This window comes from Spea bombifrons, chromosome 5, assembly GCF_027358695.1.
Source record: "Spea bombifrons isolate aSpeBom1 chromosome 5, aSpeBom1.2.pri, whole genome shotgun sequence".
NCBI classification, from domain to species: Eukaryota; Metazoa; Chordata; class Amphibia; order Anura; family Pelobatidae; genus Spea; species Spea bombifrons.
This window is the reverse complement of record NC_071091.1, coordinates 58,955,462-58,978,529: the sequence shown is the minus strand read 5'-3', so window position 1 is coordinate 58,978,529 and position 23,068 is coordinate 58,955,462. Positions and strand designations below refer to the sequence as shown.

Here is a 23,068-nt window from a genome sequence, read left to right as displayed (position 1 = left end):
TTGACTTTGAAAAGTGATAAGGCAACAACCCGTGTTGCTATAAAGTCCCACATACGTTGTTTCCCTGTGTAGTTTGAGAGGGGGTGTTTTACTGTTGACATCCGCTGAATAGATTGCAAGCTCTATGGCGAAGAGATTTCTTTACAGCTGGCTTGATTGTATGTTGAAATGTATTTGAAGCAATTGGTGTTTGAGCAGAATTGCATAAATTGATATTTTCTACATGCGTTTGCTGATTCATGGTTTCAGAAATACATTCGTTAATGATCATCCGTTTGGCTGACATTTATGTAGGTCATGTAGTTGTATAGGAGATACTCATGCCAGTGCTTCTTTGTATACATTGACCATTAATTAAGCAGATAGCAAATCAGTGAAACTTATGGGATTTTTACTTTTGACTTTTATCCTGGTTTCTTTTTTTGTCTTTCAATTGTAAACTAAACTTTGAAACTTTCACCACTATACTCATTGGCCTCTTCTTTGTGTAACAATTCATTTTGTATACATATTTAATGGATACTATGATACTTACTAAAAATAATATATAATTCAAGAAATAATTATATATATATATATATATATATATATATATATATATATATATAGTATAATATATGCAAAATAAAAGTTTGGTGTAACTGAGATTTTTAGCAGGTTTTCGTGTTGCTGTGAATATGATTTTAACAAAGTTAATAAAATAATAGTACTAATAATAATAACAGTAACTGAGTAGCATAGACTACATACATATATAAATAGCTGATCAATAACTGATACAGTCTTGGGCCAGATGTTACTTGTAAGAGAACAGAGGGTGATTTCTTTCTCCAGACTTCCATTACCACGGCCACTTATCCAAATAATACAAAACAATTTGGTTACATAAAACAAATTACCTTGCAGTAACAATGTTATACCGTCCTGTGGGCCATTTCTGAAATGTTGCACTTTTACCGGTGGTTAAACATGGCCTTTTTGAATGCGATGATTCACACTGTTCCTGAAGTTTTGATTTTTCTCTTATATGGCATCTTAAAGGATGTTATTTTCAGTGTCAAGTGGAAATATCACGTAGGAAGCTCTTGGAAGAATAAAATGTAACAATTCAAATTCAATGTCTAAGTTGTGTGATAGGTACACAGGGTGTGGTTTCATAAACTTTTTAGATAAATAGAATTTAAATGACTTTAACGTGCAATGGATGCCATACCTGAGGATTTACCTGCTTTATAAATAGATTGCTTGGGCTCCAGCTCGCCCCGGACTATGTATGTTCTTCATAGACTTCCTTTTTTAATATATGACTATATATATATATATATATATATATATATATATTGAGGATTTTATAAAATGTATATTCAAAACATTTTGGGCTAATTCTAAAACTCACTGGGGACACCTGATCCAAAGTAACAAAGCATTATTGTATACAGAGGAGTAAATTGTACTGGTTAATTGAATGGTATTAAACTGCCTTGTGAATAAGGATGGTATTGTTCACTGGAAGTGCAGCTTGATGGATTTGAATGTGTAGGCACATTATATATGCCTAAAGAAGCGACCAAGACAGTCTTGAATTTGTTAACGTCATATGGTTTACACATATGCATGTATATTTTTCAATAAAAGTTTGTGTGCAGAAGGCCACATATCGTATCATTTATGACCAGTACTAGCATTACTTAAGGTTGATGGTCTCGTTAAGCTAATCTAATCATCCCCATTACCCTTGTGCTATATATGGAGCCTAAATCGAAATATATATATTGTTTTTTTCATTGTCTTTCAAGCTAAAGTACTTATTGACGCGGTGGCATTTCAAGTCATTTCCCTGCCTAGTGTATTTCATAAATAATAAATGTCCTTAGATTCTTTAGTGCAAATCTAAATTTAGGATAGACACAATGTTTTTTTTATACATACAAGATGGTAGCTTGTCTCAATGGTGCCTTTTTTTGTAAACGAATTATACCAGTGTTCATTGTTGGTTAATATTGGTTAACAAGCCTAGAGTGGTGTGTTGTTCATTGTTCTTTGACTTATATGAACTGACATATTTGAGGAGTTGTACGGGCGTACATCATTGGGATCTTCCAAATGAATTCACCGTTTCAATGGTAATAAACACGTTGTCTTGGAATTCCATTGCGATTGTGACATTTGCATACATCTCTGATACTTCTGTTACGTAGGTGATTATTACTTCTTGGTTTGGCATATCTCTATATTGGATGACTACTAGAAAGCAAAGAGGTTCATGATTTTTAATACAATTTAAACACATGAATCCACAATGACTTGACTTTATATATATATATATATATATATATATATAATTTCTATTCCTGTAAATAAAGAATGACCCCATAGAATCTCCAATGCAAAAGGGTAAAAAAACTAATATTTATATATATATATATATATATATATATATATATATATATATATATATACCCATTAATTCAACTATATATGTATATGCCCATACTTTATTGTGATTAAAACATTAAAATTGTAATATCATCCTACTCAAAAATAATGCTTGCCTTGACTTGTTATTTGTTATCAACAATGTTAAAGATAATAAAATTGTACGCTGTTAAACAAGATGAAAACATAAAAAAATATGAACACATTGTAACGCGATACAGAAAAATATGTAATACATGCGTCTGATGGACAATTTATTTCCATCGTATGTCCTTGATTCTCAATGCAACTATTTCAAGATCACTGAACGAAAAAAAAAGGAATAGTGTATGAACTGAACAGTAGTATGTTCAGTAGATGATATCCCCATTCCTAGAAATGTCATTTGGTATATTCTTCTCAGCTGACGGCTAGCATTTCAACTCACATAATAGTTTAGTCCGTGCAACATGGTTATCATACATTCTGCCAAGTCAAAGATAAAAATGTAATAATATTTTAGTTGAGTCGTTGGATCAATATTACAAGAAAAGTACGCTATTAGTCATATTACTGTCTTGGTTTATGGCAAAGCATTTTGCAGGTGGGAGTCTCGAGGATTTGTGCAAGACAACATGCAGCGACACATTACACACTTAACTGACACCCCAAGTGTGAATGCCATCAGCCAAAGTGCTATGTGACATTGCACCTTCTACTGTGAAGTTCACCTCTCGCTTATATTTTACACACCAAATGCATTGTGAATGGCGACTGTGTATACTGTTACGTTAATAACAACTATAGCAGGCAGCTCATGGTACATGTAATATACATTTCAATGGAAATGATCCAATTGTAGCTTTCAAATATTAGGAAAAGTGCCATGTTACAGGACCGCATTGTACAGAGGAAAGCCCCATGTGCTGTTGGGTCACTAGGCCACAGGACCCACTTTGTATTGTACTGTATTTGTGCTGATTTTTTTTACAGAGCGCATAATCCTATGATATGCCATTATATATATATATATATATATATATATATATATATATATGCACCTCTTCTAGAACACACATCAGGAAAGGAAAGAGGGATGAGGGATTTGCAAGACATAACTATCTATGGTATTCCTATAGAAAGTGCATATTTGTTTGTACAGAAGCATGCTCTCTCGAAACTTGCTGTGGGCTCACGTCTGTCTACTAGGTGTATAAATAAGGATTTTGTCCTCAGGTACTTTTGTGTTTAGTCAATTTCTTGGACCAACGTAGAAAATGATGTTGCACCTGCTTTGGGACCTCAGAGGACTCTTCTTCAGATGGTAGAAGAGACTCCCGGGTTCCCAAAAGCTTACTTGACCACATATTTTGTGCACCCAAGAAAGGGTGTCACCTTCTACCATCTCCTTTTGGACCAGTATGGCTATGTGCATATATATGACTATATTTATGGGATATTTTACAATATTTTACAATATTCACCACTAAAGTGTCACAAATTAATGTCTGTAATAACTCAGCCTTCAATTCCGAATGATAAATTTTAAGTAAAACTCAGTGGATGTGTTTAAAGTTTTACAGAAATGTTCTTTTTACTGGTACATAATGTGTATTATTTTGAGATGTTCAGCAGATTTTTAATCTTTTGCTGTTAGAAGTGCATGGTAAAAATAGCCCTCTTTAAGTACTGTTCATCTATTTTTTTCTGCTGCTACAAAATATTTGCTATGGGAAAATGGGTCGTTTGGGTTTTAGCATTAAGTAGGAAATCCATGGCTGATAGGATTTGACTGAGAAGCAAGGGTTTATTCAGCACATTTACTTAATGAGAGAGAGGGAGAGAGAGAGAGAGAGAGAGAGAGAGAGAGAGAGAGAGAGAGAGAGAGAGGGAGAGGGAGAGGGCGAGACCAAGTGTGCGTGAGTCTGGGTGATTGTAGATGTGCAGTTATGTGTGTGATTGTGTGCGAACAATCAAAAAAAGAATGATTCTGACATTCACCATATAAGATATGTTAACCCAAAAAACATCACAGAAAATGATATTACATATAAAGACAAAATAAGCAAACCAAGTAACATAAATTAAAGTCGATGTATTTATATACATTTATATTTAAATATATATATCTATATATAGAGAGAGAGCCATGCTCAAATGACCTTACAATCCAGAGATATATATGTATTTATGTGTATGTATATATATATAACACAATGATTATTGAAGCAATACTCTTTGGCCTCAATAAGAGGAGGATGACATGCTCAGAAGCCCATCCTAAAAACTAAATGGTAGTCCAGTTAGAAAAGGTATTACCATTCAGCTATCCTTGACAATGTGTATATATATATATATATATATATATATATATATATATATATATATATATATATATATATAGTATGTGTATATATTTGAAAGACTTGGCCCAACTCTCTTTTCTAATCATTGACATATTAGATTGATATTCATATAGATTGATGGAAATATGGATATATTCTCGAGTTTGCATGATCATAATCTCAGCAATTCAGTGCTCACTTTCCCATCACGTTCTTGGATAGCGAATAATGCATTGCTTACCCATTTGCAGTTCGTTTTCAGGTATTGGGTAACATGGATGCTGGAATAACAGATTATTCAGTTAAATGTCTTCCGTTAAAACTGTATTGAAGAAAGCTTTAGTTTTGTTATACAAAAGTCATCAGCAGGATTAAACAGACTTTTACGCGGTGCTATATGAAGATTTGTTGCTGCATACGTAAATGTGATCATGTATGTTTCTTATGGAAGTTTGCATTAAATATATTTCATCTAGTCACTGAACATTGCATACATACCGGTAATACTATCACTCCTACTCACTTAATACCACATGTAAAGATACTGCTTATTTTGCATAACAAATCAGAGTAAGCAAGCACAGTATCAGATCTATCCACAGTATGCCCTAAGGCATGTACCTGGGGAAGGCAGAATGTCATAGTGTGATTGCAACAGATTTAAAGGCTGGAACAATACAGATCTTTATCATCCAAGCAATTCACAGGCAGTCTATCTCCATTTGGACTTATAGCCAGTTTAGCCGGTAGCCCCTAAAAGTTTGTTAATTTAAATTTAAATGATCTCTCGTTATGATTTAATTTAGTTAATATATCATATGTCATACTGTATTTGCATTATTATCAGGGTGGCAAGAACAATGCAAAATTCTTCTATTCATCGTGGCCCTTTTAACCCTTTTAGTATAAAAGAGGTGAAAAGGCTGCCATAGAAACTGTATATGTGTATGAAATGTTCCCTACATTTATATTAGAACAGGAGGCATATATTAAGTCCATCAATATTTTAAGCAGATTTGACTGTGTGGAACTTAAGCTTCTTTCACTTTCGTAATATCAGTGGGCTTTTTTATTTTTTTTATTTTATTCCCTCTTGATTTAATTCTCTTAAAATGTACAGGGCACATCTGTCAGGAATCTGTGTGATGGGTTCTATAAATATTTCACATGAGAGCTTTCAACTAATGCCAGCATTTTAATTCAAAGCGACAGAGTGCTGTGTTTTGATTTTTTAATTTTGTGTTCCCACACATGGCTAACTGGACAGAGAAGGGTAGGATGAGAAAGAACATTTCTTAAGGAAACCCAACCATAAATTTTATTATGCCAAAAGGTCTGCAAGGAACCGCATGATTAGGCCGCAAGCATATCGCCGGTGTGTCTGTATTGTCCATGAGCTATGTGGCATTTCTGTTATGGTGTGATAAATATGTTAATATTATAATGTTGGCATTTGTGTAGCCTATCTCTCCCTGCACAGCCTTTACTTTGGTAATATTTAAAGATATATATTTTGTGAATATAAATATATTTATGTGGTATTGTCCTTTAGGAACAGGAGATGGGTGCAAATGGAATGGTCCATACAGTAGTTATGGGACCTCCTAAATGTCAAAGCCCTTTGTCTTTCTGTTCCCAATTGATCTCATCGTTTAAATCTATCACAGTGTTCTACAGCCCTCAGAGTTAAATAATATGTATATAATCAACAGAAATTGTCTTTAAAATTAAATTGTATAAAAATTCATTATGCTCTTCCGTATGCCTTACTCGATTACAAATATAGCTATAGTCCAGGTAAAGTGCTGCATCGTAGTGATGCCACAAGCTGGCCAAAAGTGTCCTCTTTTGAGCATCTGAAATGTAGGGTGGTGTAATACTACAAACACTAAGCAGTAACCATAGCAAGCATTGGAATGTTTCTATTGACGGTTCTGTTTTTAGGACATTTCATCATAATTACACTTTATTGGTATGGAATGAAACTCATCTCAGTAGTTACTCTTAAATGAATAAGAGGCATATGTAATCTTAGCATGGTAAGCATCTCTAGAAGTTAAAGGGTTATATTACTTTTTAACGGCAAGATGCTGCTGGGCTTTTATCCAAAGTTCCCATATAACAATAGGGATTCCCTTGGATTATCCAAGGATTTGGTTCTGCTTGGAATATCATTTCTTTTTTTAGCTCCCACTAGTAAGGTCACCCTCACCCATTTCCCCTCGGCTTATATCTGTAGTCATAAACATTAGCTGCTATTCTATTTATAAGCAGTTTTCAAAAGCGTTGTTCTATGGAAGACACACAAGTCAGTTTAGCATATGTTATTAAGTTACACTAAGAACAGATGGATGGGGGTTTTAGTAGAGAATAAAAGCTGGTCCATATGTGCCTTATTCAAAAAAGCCTTTATGGTGGCCAAACGTCCTTAAGGGACAATAAACAGTACAAAAAGGCAATAAGGTTTTTGTGATTTCTAATAATTAAACTTGGTAATTAACATTTTCTGCAAGTGTGTGGATACGGGAGATTCATGCCAAAAACAAATCACCCATTTGGCGATGATGATTCATTTAGGTCAAATTTATCCGGAGGATTCCAAATTGTAACCAAATCCAGTGTCCTCTAAGGGAACTACTTGGGTGTTTTAAGGTATTACTGTAATAATGTTTTCAAAGCCATTAACGTAAGAGACTACAGCTACAAGTGCTGGTTCTTTGTATTCCCTCAGGGGCTACTCGAAGGCAAGGATATTGTAAATGTGTTTTGTGTCGCTGTTTCAGCTATATCATTATCAGATAAAATGACTGCATGCATCACTTGTTTATCTAAAACCTTTAAGGAAATGTTATTACAACACAGTTGGCTTAGAAACACACTACATTTACTACATAATATCTTTTAAAATCTATTCCTACATAAAACTCAGTTTTCATTTTTTTCCAGATACCAGAAAATGAAACTGATCAGAAAAGTAGGTTCTTAGAACCATTGTTAGCATAGGTGCTGTCTGCCCGAGTATCAGGGGAAATCATGGAAGGCCAGCTACCTCTGGACAGGGTCCTCTTCATTATAAGGCGAAAGGGGCAGCTGCAGGATTAAGTTAGGGCCTTACAGCTGCAGTCACTTGGGCCCTGTCTCTGGGCGCTGGCACAGACCTCTCCACACTGAGATATGACATCATATGCTGGCACCCAGAAGCAGGCAGCATTCAAAGTTCAAAGGAGGAAGTGTTGGTATGCTACTAGCTAAAAGGCTATGGAGAGAAGACTTGTCCTAGGCCCCAGTTAACATAAAGACAGCCCAGGGGAACATTATATAAAGCCATATAGGATATACGTGGCTGTTAGGGTAGGCTTGGGGTGCCGACTTCGTATCACCTACGCAGTGGCACTTGGTGTTCTGCACTTATTGATAGCTAATGCTAAAAGTCGGCCCTGATATGCAACTACGGACACTACTTTTTATATGTACACTGGTATATTAAACTGCAACATCACTGGATAGTGTGTATAGTACGGTATGTTTACCACAAACTGGGATATACTCTGGCATACTGGGAACAGGAAATGGAGGACTACTTAAGTCTGATTATCACCGTCGTATTAAGTGCCTGTTAACACTAACGGGCTGACACACTTTTCCCATTGCATTGTTGGACGTCTGCATACAGTAAACTAGCACCCAGATTTGCCATCCCTGCCGGTGAGCCGCTAAATCCTGGCCAGCTGGCCTGTGAGCCCAGCACAATTGTTATACCCCATTGGTGCTGTATAATAAGGGCACAGACAACCTTACAGAATCACACCATATCCTTGTATTATTGTTTTATTTATTGCTGTAATAAAATTAAACTTAGTGTAAGAAACCAATTTCATAGTGTGTCGTGTTCCAATGCCAGCGATTAAAGAATACAATTCTTGCACAATGCAACATGATAAAATATTAAAATGACACAAAAGAATATCATTTTATATAAACTTTAAACAGCTGTCATGTTTTAATAATCCGTGAAACATTATTATTTCTTGTCTTCCAATTGGAATTACAAACATAATCAGTGTTTTCATCAGCAATATTGCTTCAGCGAAAGGCACCTGTCTAACTTCGTTCTCAGCAATGGCTGAAAACATGATCATAAGTGGAGGCTTTCGCCCTCCACGTTACATGAGCCCTTTTGACACGGTACCATTTTAAATGACCCTTTCCATAAATGTATGCTTTCATTGTTAAAGTCAAAAATGGAGAACACCGTTGCACTTTTGTAAAATTACTCCTGATTCTTTGTACGGCCAGAGAAAGCTCTTATAGAACGAGTCCATCTTAAAGCTTTTACCAAAGTCCTGTTCATCTATGTCTTGAAGGTGCACTATTTTCTGATTTCAATTGGGGTTATAAAGTGGTGTATTTTGGTTAAGAGCTGGCCTTGGACTTACACAGGGCCGCATCGTGACGAACCCCCCCCCCCCCACTCCACTTACCTTTTCTGCATCTTTTCTCTAAATTGAACAGCGGCATATGACATCATATCGCAATCCGCAGCAAGTTAGTTTGCTTGGTATGCAATCCACAGTGCATATGGGCTAGATAGAAAGGAGATCTCTAACCCAGGCAGTCCATGGAGCAATGGTATGCCATGGAGCCTGATCACCCAATAGAGTGGTCTGTCTGCATAAAAAAGTGATTCTTTTTGTAGCCACATCCCTTAATATAGTGAAAGTTTTACATGTAAAAGCTAAAAAACAACATTCAATGCAGCGTAGACATACTTATAAAGTCAGTTGTTAAACAGATATGTTAACATGGTATTGTTCTTCTCTTAGAAGGTAAAAGTGGTTACAGTTTATTGTAACACAAGTGCATCATTTTGTTCTTACTTTTATCTCTCTCTCTCTTAAAATTAATGGGATTTGAGCAGCTTTTCATATTTCCAATGACCTCTGAGGCTCTGGTTCCAGTACAAGGTCAAAGGTTAAATCGGTGCATGGTCATGACCTTTCCTTTTTAACACACGCATTTCCTTTATTTTTTAACTAATAATAGAATTATTTTGCCCGTAGTTAGGGTTTTACTTGGGTTTCCACAATACAACCGGCAAGGTAGCCATCTACAACAAATTCTTACTGTACGTTCTTCTTAATTTGTATCTGTTTACAGTCTCTATGACCTTTATTTATTTTGAGCTTCTATTCTAAAACTGATAACAATGGAGAAACGACAGACCAGGCTAGAAGGGCCATGGTCTGAGAAGTATAGTCATTGTGCTCTATGGATTATGTGCAATTACTTATTTATAGCAAATTTACGTAAAGTAAAAGAAGACTGTATTTATTTACAAAACAATTTTACGTTATTTAATTAAACAGAATCTGAGTTTATCTTGAGTACACTGGGGGGAATGTAATTATATTGCTAATTGCTCTCGAATAGAATGTCAATAGACAGGTCAAGAGACAGAAGCTCGTGTCACGCTGTGTTACAGGGAATCTTTTCTCTGTTTTTATAGATAAGGTGTTTACTAACAGGAAAGCCAGCCAAAGTTTTGTCTTCTGCCCATCTCTATGAGAGGTGTTATTACCAGGCCAAAAAAGCAATGATCTCAATGATCTTTTATCTAAATAGACCATAGTGATTAGCGTCAAGGGTCTCCTCCTGGCGAGTAGCTCTTAATGTGGACAGCTGGACACGGATTAGCTGTTTGACTATTTCTGAATTCACAATCTGACATTTAGCAATAGTGATAATTGAATATAATTTGTTTTTACGCAGTGACCAGTTTATATGCAGTTTGTGTTGACGATACTCTAAGTAATACCTTTGTGCCAAAATGTTCCTTGCTGTATCTGGTAAACTCATGAGCATTGATTTGGAAGAAGGCATGTTTGTGTATTGCACACAATTACTTAGCACATAAACACACCACTGGTTAAAGGGGTTATACCTGACAACAGTCCTGAATTCCAGCTTTCTGATGTCCCATGTATTGAGACTGCAGGCAACTTTGCATGCACAATATTATTATTATATATTTGTTAAGTGGGGTTAACATATATATATATATATATATATATATATATATATATATATATATATATATGTATGTATATATATATATATATATATATATATATACATATATATATATATACACAAATATACAGTTACACATACAGCTACAACAGGAGTTATGGACTCTGCCATCAATCCTCATGGCACTTTATACAAAGTCCCTGCCTGGCAAGCTTGGATGTCTTATGCATGCTCTCCTGGTGATCTTAGAATATTAAAATTGGGCAATGTGCATACAATAAAAGGGGAAGAGATGGGTTGTCTTATAGGTGAAACACACTGAGATGCCATGACAACTACACACATATATGTACTTAAGACGTTTAGATATTGGTAAGTATGGCTATCGAGAACAAAACAAATAATAATAATTTCCTCAGTACAATTTTGTACCAAAATTCCTTTTTTTCACATACCAGCCAATTCTGTAAGTATGACAGTCCTGCTTAGATATGCTACTATGACCTTTTTTTTTTAAAAGGTTTCGAGCACTGTAACCGTCCATGGTGCTATATTTTAAATAAAACGCTGCACAGAAATACATACAGATAAACTCTCACGGGTTTACAGATTGCTCCCTGAGATTGCAATATTCAAAGCTTTGTGTAATTCTTAAATACCAGATAAGCGTAGAAACGAAAGAGATTATGTTACGTAATTAGGGCTCCTGGCCATATGGCACCATTAAATAATCTGACCTGCCTGATTGCTACATTGCAATTCGAGCCAAGGATAACTCCACGTAACCTTTCTGTCTGGAATCCATTTCTATAGAAGGGCTCTGATGGATGGCTCCTGGAGGAATACTTCTTTATTGCAGGTAGTAATAGCTTTTATTGTACCTGAAAATCATGTGTAAATGTTGAGTTTCGCATTTCAAGATTTCAGTTTCTCCTAAATCCTAAATTCCACCCGAAGTATAAAAATAACAAAAGCGAAGTAACAATGGGGAGGATTTGAAAGGGTCCCACAAGTACATGATGGGTTTAATGCCAAAATGTGGATTTGTAGCTTGTTCAAAGTTGGAGAAAAGTATGCTTACCTTAGGGAGAAGCTGCAGACTTGCAGCTTCTCATCCTCTCCGTGGTCCAACTTTTTGAGCCACTTGGCAGGAAAGTGCTTCAACTTTAGAGCGAACACACCTCCTGCTTGGAAAACACCTTCGGAGGCTGACAAAGAGGCAAACGCATATAGCGTAATTCTGCAGAAACCCACCATACGCTTGCAATTAATTAAAAAGGACCTCTCAGCTGTCATATGCATTAAAGTGCATTAAGTAGGAAGACCTTATATGTTGGGGGCAAACATAATCATATTTGGTCAATGGTTTATGTGTGAGGTTTTGATATTTGTATTCTATATGGACTATAGTTGACTTTATTTGCATGTGCCTACCCAGAATCCCTTGCGGTTGTGGCAGCACCATGAGATTTCTGAGGGAAAAACAAGCGGCCTGTCTTATCCGGTGTCTGTAGATGAGTGTTTAATAATGCTTCTACTACCACATCTATTTTATTAGAGATATGTACTGTATTACAAATGTTTGAGATGAAAATACACGTTTTCTGATTACATTTTGTATGCATTCACATAATGAGAAGTCATTACTTTCACACTAGTTATTTTTGTCAATTTGAAAGATTAGTAAACTAAAAGGGATACATTTAAACTGCAAATACATTTTTTCCTGCATGTTCCTTAGTTTGAGCACGGCTTCTTTGTTAATGTTCTAAACCATTAATGATTTTTATATATGCCAGCCACCACCTTCTGAGAAAATATCAGCACAAATATATTCGGTAGAGGAGAACAAGCCCAAATCCCTTGTAACAATGTTATGTATATCATAGCATCTTAACGCAGCACAGAAGGGTCTGGTTTCTGGCTAATCCAGTTAAGTGTCTCGGTTCTGAAATTCATAATTTGGTTAATTTGTAAAGTAATTAGATTAATGTATTTAAATGTACTCTGTAATTTGCTATAACTACACTGCATCTCTTGTTTTCTTCTATACCTTCCTCTTAAGAGTTTTCTTCATTCCAGTGCCTTTTGCAGTTTTTATGGGATATCTTAATAGTCTCGGCTTCCTAAAGGGAATCAGGCAGTATTCCTAAAGGGAATATTTGGTTTGTTTCTCCAATTGAGACTGTTTTCTGATTAATTCTGCCGTGAATCGGTTTGGTGCTGTTATCTCTTTTTTATTTATTTTATTTCCAGAGTAAACTATATGGGACTACTTAACTCGGGTAAAACATGGATCTACATGGATGTTTTTGGTTTTTTTTGTTATAAAAGGCTGTCTTGTCTTTTCTTTGTTTTATTAGCACAAGAGAAAGGGAGTTGAGTTCAAGTTGATACCTTTTATTGGGCCGGCAGAGAAAAAGATGTAAAGTTATATAGGCTTTCGGGACCTCTGAGGTCACTCCGTCTGAAAAAGAGGCCTCTGAGGTCCTCAAAGCCTCTATGTTAGCCCAACTTTAGCTAAAGACTCCTGCCACCTACTTCCTTACAGTAGCTACCTAATGGGAAGAAATAGTCTTCAGAAAGATGTTGGTTGTCCCACTAGTGTACATAATTGTGTGGTTTCAAAGCATTTATTTGAATTATTTTGAGCTGTGAACGTTATTGCATGAATTAATTTAAAGTACTTTAAGGTCACTTTATGGGAAAGTGTCAGTTTATCTACAACCTGTTGTGTGTTCGCGTGCTGCTGTTCTTGAAGAAAAATAGCACATTTCTAAACTAATTCTGTACCATTTATCCGAGCTAATCCCGACTAGGCATGAATGACACTTCCACATGAACATAACATTTGGCAGTAGAAAAAGAATCACTTGATCCTTTCTTCTCTGCCCAGTTTCTGAGTATTGGGAAATCCCTGGCCTATGTTTATTTGTTTTAGGATTAAGACGAGTCTGTAGAAAGCCCCCACATTTGCTTTCTGCATTATTTGAATACAGTTGCTGGAAAACTACATCCATAAAATTCTAGAACAAGATTTCAATTAAAATTTTACAAAGCAATCATAAATGATGGAATCACATTACATTTTATGTATATTGCTGAAGCAGATTCTGTAGTGCTACTACAATAAAGTAGAGTGAAAATTAACAATAGCATTAAAATTGACAATATACGCATTTGACAAAAACATTAGCAGACATTGGGAAATGCTAGTGTAGAAGGAGAAGGGTGCCCTACTCTTGTGAGTAGATTAAGCTCGCATCAGGGACTAGAGAGTTCTTACTAGGCCGCGTTAATTTCCTAGCTGTTGTTGCAATGTAACTTCTATCACCAGTAGCCGTATTTATTCAAAAATGACATTGAATAACTTAAATCTCCCTACCCCAAACTAAAAATATAGTAATAGTAATACAGTTCAGGTTCAATCTAAATAATCTGTAATAACACAGCTCAGTTGTGTGTAGCAGAAGTAAACAAAAAAGTAGGTATATTTTGGAGAAAACTGGATTGTCCCAAAGATGAATTGTTATCAGTATAGTATTTGGAATTACAAGAGGTAAGATAAAATCAATGTATGCTTTTTAACTCCGGCAGACAGGAGCATAACTAGAAACCATCGGGCACTGATGGGAAAATTCACCCCGGCCCCCCTGTGCCTTCTTTGCCCCTTGAACCCCCTCCTTCCAACATAAAACATATGTAAACACACAAATTACACACACTTACTCATACTCACTAACACACACTCCATCTCATCCCACTTACACATCCATGCTCACACACGGAGGTACATATCCATGCTCACACACACAAAAGTATACATCCATGCTCACACACACAAAAGTACACATCCATGCTCAAATACATACACACAATTACATATCCATACTTACAGTATATTGTAATACGGGACTTCATAAATGATTATTTGAACTTTCCAACAACGACTGTTATATTTTCTGTGGTAGTAATAGCTTCTCATTGGTCAAGAACAATGCCTTATTAACAATCCAGACAGGATATGTCACTTGAAATCCCCAGACTAGTCTATGTATGGCGACTTATTAGCACTTACTTTGCCTGTGCTTCAACCTGTGATCTGCTATACTGCCAGCAATAGACAATTGAGCATAGGTCAAATCAAATCTTCATATCTGAATTGATGAGAGACAAAGGAGCCGTATGTACTCCTCTTCATCGCTTCCATCTAATTCTGCAAAATAATTGAAATGTAGAAAATACAAAAATTCCCTCAGTGAGACATGATTTGGTGTTTGCATTTCTTCTCATTGAATATGCCACTGTTTTTGTATGTTTCCAAAAACATTTATTTAAATAATGAACAATGTAAACCAATGTACAACAATCCCATATAAATGAAGCCAGGGCATGGGTGAGGATAGAATGTGACCTTTTGGTGACTGACATTTTAGTTGATTGGGAAGTGGAAAAAAAAAGATCTGAACTAAACTAAAAAAATGGGTTCAGTGAGTTTCAAAATTGTTGGCAGCGTCTTGGTAGACTCTTGCTAAATACTGATTTCACTGGGAGATAGCTGAGATAAATCTCCATTCAAAGAACCAGCCTGTGTGACATGAGCTAAAACTATGTGTGTAGTTGGTTTCACAGTAGCCCGCTGCTGTGTGATATATGATAATACTTTATCTTTCGTAGTTGGGCATACCTTCAGTTAGTGAAACAGAAAATGTGTGCGTTTAGAAGTGGGCTGGGTGGTTCTACAATCAGGTCTTTCATATCTTGTGGTGCTCCTCTAGTAAAACTGGTATACTAAACGAATCAGCCCCTTGGGGAAACTGGCCCTGGCTATACCCCACACTCGAGATATACAATACTGACATAATGTTATAAGTCTTACTAAAATGAGATTACAAAAGACTTTTCATTCTGTCTGATCGCCATGTCACTCTAGAGAAGCACATAGGATTGCTATCCCACCTACTATACTGAATGTAGCTAAACATAGCTAAGAACATCATTAGAAATATCACTCTTAGAATGTTCAAATGCTCAAAACCGTCCCATCATAAAACCTCAATCAAGTAAAAACAACTGCCTCATTCATAACTTTGACATCAACACTTTATTGTCATATCACCCAAAAGCAGGGACTGTTGCTATACAAACTTCTTAAAAGTGGCTATAGTGGTGTTATTGAGGATTGAGGTTTATTTGCTTAAAATAGCTATTGATACGGCATCTACATTGAACAGCATTTTCTAAAGGCACAGTCTATTTCCCCATTTATTTTAATAATGCACATTGGGGTATTTTTGTGTGGACTCCAATGCATTTTTCAGCAATCAGTGGATGTATTCTTTTAGCATAAGAGTTAGGAATTTAACTTTTATTTTTTCACTCCCACAGTTTCTACCGAAAACAGGAAGCATACCTAAGAACACTTCCTATATATATGCCCCATTACTCCTAAACCAATAAGAAGTCAGTCAGGCAGTCAGTCACATGTACTGTAGCAGAACACCCTCCCACTTTGAAACAGGCAAATTAACATAAACGCTGCTTCGCAATGCTGTTGTTTATTAAAATATCGACATGTCTGCTCTGTAAGATCCACATTGATTTTGCTTAATACTTTAAAAAAAGATTCCCAACTGCAAAAGGTGTTTAAGAAAAGCACTAATTATCCCAGTATGATGATGAGAGGTAGGCAACACACAGCCTTAGTTAATCGTTTGTGTAGGTGGCTACGATCACTTAGATGTTAAGCACTGACACTTGGGGTAGTATACAGAATGAATGCTTTTTCTCAGTTGCACCTCCCACTTTCATCAAACGCTGTACAATATTATTTCTTCAAAGACAGAACAAGATATTTTTGGGATTGAGACTCCAATAAGTGCGTTATGGCACGCATCCAGACACAAAGTCAGGGATTTATTTTGGTAAATGCTTTGTGTGATTCTAATTGTTAATTTGATAATTTTAATTAGAAAAAAAATGATTAGTTAAGCGAGGAAAACTTTACAAAAATATATACCATATTAGCAGAATATTTCCCCCCCCCATAAAGAGACTCTTTTTTAAATGGGAGCTATTAAATGAGTATTTTTAGGTATATAAATGTGACTATATGCATAAATAAATATAAATAACTCATAATAAAATAGATATGTAGAACACGCAAATCCTATAAGAATGTTGGTCTTTGTATTGAGCTTAAACTATTGAGAATTGTGAATGCAAAAGTTTTAACAGCACATTACACAGTGTAGAATTTTATGTTATAGATTTATAGAATGATGAAATAAATAACATTTTACGGGTTCATTTGGTACAATTTTGACCCTTAAGGCGCCTACAAGAGCCACTTAATAAAATGACAGCATGGAATCCTGAAATAAATAATCTTAGCAGATCAAAGTAATTGTTATTTGTTATTATAGGCCATAAGGTTTTATGGAGAATCATACATAAAAAGTGATTTTGATGTAAATAAAATGTATAGCTTTACTGATCCAAGAGACGAAGACGTCTTTGGTCAAAGGTGATACTTTTTATTGGACCAGCATATAAGGAATTGTAGAAATAAATAATTTGGGACCTCGGGGGTCTCTGTAGACTAATTATGTCATCTGCAGAATACCTAGGACCCTCATTAATGGATCACACACTGCGTGATAAATTAACTCACTAAGGAAGCTACACAATGTTTTCTTGAGTAGCAGACAATGTGATTTATCTGCCACACAACTCATGTATTCAATGGTATTCTTCTTATTACTATTAAAGATTAAGCCAAAGACATTTATTACAGATGGGTTGAGCAGATAAAAGTATAATAAACCAGATCAGGCTTTTTATCAGCACCCCAAATAATTATCATTGTTATGAAACCGCTATATATAGCAGGTAATCTAAATTTACCAGGTTTCTATAATCTACCTTATTTATTATACAAAAAATAAGTATTCTATGAGTAGAAATAAAACAGGATGAAGATCAGTTCTTTGTAACCAGGATTATCCTAGATATATTAATTTCCTAAATTTAATTCCCATAAATAAATATCTATAAGTAAGCCTTCATATGCCACTCAGAAAAGCCGAGTACTTGGTGACCCTACTGTCATGAGTGCGGAGTCTTGGTGCATCACAGATTCCCCTTTCCCCTAAATCAATAAATATGCCCGCATCTGGCGGCTCTAATTTATATTTTGTCTAGTTTCTCCTCATTTGTACTCTTCACAATGTTGGATTCTTTAAGATTTAGTGCTCAGTGGCTGCTGGCTATAATCCCATTAATTTGTTATAAACATAGCAGTCTGCCAAATGGTGTCTGAGTAGCGAGAGGATTAACATGGATAAATAGAATTAATACATTAACTACTGTTACAACCTACAGGTGACAATCATTTGAAACAAATCCTCAGATCACTGGCAGTTATACGGAAGTTAAACTCATCATATCAGGTGTGTTAACAATGTTCTACGCATTCAATATGCTGCAGTGTAAACATACCTCCCAAGCTTCCATTTGAAGTAGGGCCAGTCCCTCTTTACGACCTAAGTGGCTCTGCCCTTCTATTTTACCCTGATGTTCCTCCTTTTCAGCAGCTCTGAATGTTTGCTGAGTATGAGTGTATCACACTGTTCTTTGGCCCTAAAACTCACTATAATGTATACAGGAAAAAAATAAGATAAGATTTGTTAAAGCCCCATCTCCTCTAACCACACACCATGACACAAGTGTCCTTCAGCCATTTTTTTTTTGAAGCGGAGGAGAGAGAGAGGGGCACCGAGTGGTTTTCGCTTACCCGCTCGGCGCCCCTCTCTCTCTCTCCTCTGCGGCGAGTATCCCTGTTCGGTCCCGGTGCCAGCTTGTAATGCAGAGCGCCGGAAGTGACGTCAATTTCCGGCGCTCAGCATTACAAGCCGGCAGCGTGGCAGAGCAGGGAGACTCGCCGCAGGACTGTTTAAAGGTAAGTACCGGGGGGGGGGTAGATTATGGCGTCGGCGAAGTTTAAAATGCCGCCCCCCCCCGGCATCGGGGGGGGCGGCGTTTTAAACTTCGCCCCAGGCGGCGTTAAGTCTTCAGCCGGCCCTGGCCAAATAAGTTATTTTTATTTAATAATTTACATAGCACCAACATTGGAAGTTCTCTACAATGGGCAATCAGCCTGCAAACAACCTGTATTTAGATTCATATGCAAGTTACTTTGATGGTTGTAGAATAAGGCTGGAACCCAGGTATGGGTAAATTAGGTAGGAGTTACAAAGGGATGGACCATAAAACGGACAGAATCACATAAGCCGTACGACCTTCAAGCTACACCCCGTGAGCCTTTAAGATGGCCTAGAACAATTCAGTTAATGGAGTCTGGCCAGTAAACTCTATGATAGCCGGGATGTAAGCAACATCTCTCTTTAAGATTTATCAATGACTAAATCCCCAACTGCCCTACATAAACTGGGAGACATCTGGGACTTTGTGCAGTGATTAAATTCATGCTCCACAGCAGAAAAATGTTGTTCTTAAGTATTAATACACTAAAATAAAAAGGGGACAAGATGACAATCCTGATAGAAATTATATCTACCGTGTTGAATTTAGACAGTAGTTCTTATTCTGTCAAAAAAAAAAAAAAACCCCGCAAACCAGAATCACTGAACAGCGTAGCTTGAACTGGGCAGATGCTGGGACATCCATTAGCAACACTTTATCTGATTAGTATTACTAATGGAATGGTTTTAGCCACATGTTCCCCAAAAGCAGATCTGCTTCAGAGCATTAATCCTTGTCAGTCTAGATATCCCAGTTCTAAAAGTACGGCCAGCCCGGCCATTACGCCACTAGACAGTCTTGGATAGAGCAATTATTGAAATTGAATCACATTTGTGTATCCTTTTTTTTTTCGCGGGATACTGAAAGCAGCAGCATCCACTCTAATTGTTGCCTACAACAGGTTATGCCAGAAGCTTCTGTCTTCTATCCCTTCCCCCAAATAATTTTAGTGATTATCTAGTTTGCAGAATACTTATGATCCCCTTGTTAATCTATTAGACAGTACGTGATCAATTAGCTCATTCCCTGATAATGTGGGAATGCCACAGTTTTAAAACTGTGATGACCCGCTGATGACTGATCAGCGACTGGGATGATAGTAAATACTCTGTGATGGATTAGACACGCAGACATGTTCTCTAGCTAATGTAATAAGCACCCATAATACTCTAATACCCTGTTGTACAATATAAAACACTGATTGTGTGAATTTAGGGAGAAGACGATACTTGATGAGTTGTTAGAAACATCAACATATTTTTGTGGCTAAATAAAATAAATAAGGTGTTTTAAGTTGCTTTAGAAATATAACTTTTGTTGTCGTTAAATATTTTTTTTTTTATAATATAGGATGCACCTGATTCACTAGATATTTAATAATATACAGGACTGGATATATTCTTCAAATAACTGTAACCGTTACTGACACGTATTGTTAAGTGTATAAACCACTGTATTTTCAACCTTTCACTGTCACGCAGTTACACGCGGCAAGTGATTCTCAGTTTCTTGGTCATAACTGAACACAGTAATCAGTAAAATTACAGTCTATAAACCTATATTACCAAATCAGTTCCTTTTTTTTTTATGTCGTTTTTACGTGACATTTGTTTATATAGCGGCAGCGGATTTCGTAGCACTGCTTCAATAGGGGTTCGGGGAAATATTTAATAAAAGCCAATTTAAAATGAAAATAACATTAATGCACGTTAACAATCTGTGGATATTAACTTGGACAGAATTGATAAGGGCTTTAAAGCGGCATAGTTTACATTTTAAATAAGCAGGTCTAACTAAACAGAGATTACCTGCAGGAAGTCCTTGTTCTAAGAGTGTAATCCATTGAGTGCGTTCACTGCCAGTGGCAGATTCCTTCTTGATAAGTAAGTATTAATTTCAGATAGGTATCATCGCTGCAGATTAGATTTGATACCAACGGTGGTACTCTTATAGTTGCTCATTTGATACTGTCACAAAAATAACAAAAGGCCGCACTAAATGTTCTGTACTATCCATTAAGCTTTTATTTGACATTGTCCACCTCTATAAATAGCCATGCCGTCACTGTTATTTTCTGTAACATACATAATATATCGAACACAAGCAAGACGATTAGAGCAATAAAAACTGAGAATAATCTCATTGATGATGAGCTAAATTTAGTACAAATTTGTTTTTCCATGACGTCATTCAGATTTTTAGACAGCTAAGGTGATTAGCCGCAAGGAAATCTAGTCTTCTGGGTCCCCATCATAGCACAGGTCCCTGCCATAGGCCAAGAGTTATAGCGCTATTGAATATTTATTGCCACCAACATTATTGAGAATTCACAGCAGGATGGTGCAAACATGGAGGAGCTTAATTTGATGATCTAACTGAAATGATTCTGGCTCTACTTGTAGGTTGACATAAAACTATTTCGCGGAGTATTAATTTTATAGATTACCATCAGATGGTTCTGTGTCCATTGTGCTTCCTGGCAGTGAGTGTAAATGTCAGTGTACACGTGTTTATTTTCCTTATTGTACAGATTAAAATATGTTTATGTTCATATTTTATGAATGAGTTAAGAATAAGTTGTATACAATGTGTTGTCTATACTCATCATAACCAAAGGAACTTCAAGATTGCTGTTGATAATTGCAGTCCTGCTACTGGGTAATTCAGGAAATAATGTACTCCACTCAGTCTTGCAATAACAGCCACGTTCTAGACAAGCCCTGGATACTAAGAGGAAGGGCTGCATGACTGGGCCTATATTAACTAGAAGTGTGCTGGCCAGGTTTTAAAGGGTCATTTAAGGGACATCCTATGGGGTCCCATATCCTTGTATGGGTGGGGTTTGGGTGTCTATTTAGGGGACCGTTTTTCCCGCCACTGATCAGAAATCTGTTAATTCAGAGTGACAAACCAAAGAATTTCCCGCCCTCCCTCCCCAATTCTAATCTGTTGTATCTGTAGTGTACGGCAGAATTTTGAGATAGGTAGGCTGATTTTACAATTGGTTGTTATGCCAACATTCATGTTCAATTGGTTTTCTCCACGGGTTCAGTCCCTGGGGGAACTTTCGAAGGGTAGGGTGTTCCGACCCAACGGTCTCCGTTTGGATTTTGGCGGGATATCCCTACATGATGTTGTTTGGTTATGGTTTTACATGTTATTAATGCATAACCTATCTCTTGTTTTATTAATATATTTTCTTGCACTTGTCACAGTAATAAAGCACTGTGGCCTTACACTTTTTCCAACGACATCATGTCTCCTGTATTTTATTTCATGTCTTTTCGCTGTATGTTAATATATATAGTGCCCGAGTCATGCTTCTCAGTTATTTGTATTGGAATAGAACAGCGTGTTAGTGATCCAAAACTCAAGACCAGAACACAGGAGGCCTAGCAGATTCCATATAATGAAACGCCATATACTTTTTAGCATTTATCGTCTTATGTGTGTACATGACAATGGTGGCGATCCAGATACGTAGCTAAGGCTAGACTAGGGTTGCTACTTTGTATTATCTTTGCTAGTATCATTCCGTTATCAAGTAGGAATATGACTTAGCAATGTTTCCAGCATTCCAGAAAAAAGACCCTTATGTGTTTTCTGTTTTTGGTCAGCAGGGAAGGCACAGCTTTACTCGGATTTACCCAAGACTGCCTCTACACAGTGAAAGTACAGCAACAGTACTGGTATGTAAAAAAATAAATATATATACATATTGTTAGGTTGATTGAGCCATTTGAAGGAGAGATATCCAGAAATCCTGGCCTGTATGCATGGGAACTTCCTATGGTCAACCGACCTCCCACCCCACCCTTGAAATTCTCCTATGCCATAGAGGAGGCAAAGGGCAGGGCTGCATTAAACGGGTAGGGCATATGGATGTAGCTATACATATGGATGTGGCTAGCCCCAAATTGACACCACATGCCCTCCCTAGTTTCTTTTCCCCTGCATATCCTTTGGAGTCAGGTGTGCCAGCATATGGTGTCATGTCTTGACCCTCAAAATAGAGGATGAGGAAGGGACCCTGGTGAGGGTGCTGCCCTGGGTTGGGGCTGGGGCACCACCACAGATAAATACACCTTTAATCAGCTCGGATTTTCGGAGCTTCAACGTGAGTTCCTAGGTATGCCAATATGTAGTCATCTATATTTATAGTATTTCCTTACGCGACGGTAGTGAAGCTTCCAAAATCTGTACTCTCCATTTACATCATTTTAAACATATTACAT

General features: G+C 36.6%; 1 protein-coding gene across 8 annotated transcripts in view; it reads left to right on the top strand.

Annotated features, from left to right (window-relative positions):
- LOC128497386 (poly(rC)-binding protein 3-like) overlaps positions 1–23,068 on the top strand; it is a 292,930-nt gene that overhangs the window by 207,275 nt on the left and 62,587 nt on the right. For all 8 annotated transcript variants that reach the window (XM_053467439.1, XM_053467438.1, XM_053467434.1 and 5 more), the window contains one exon: positions 22,454–22,522. The gene's annotated coding sequence lies outside the window, so the exon portion shown is untranslated. The remainder of the gene's footprint in view (positions 1–22,453; positions 22,523–23,068) is intronic.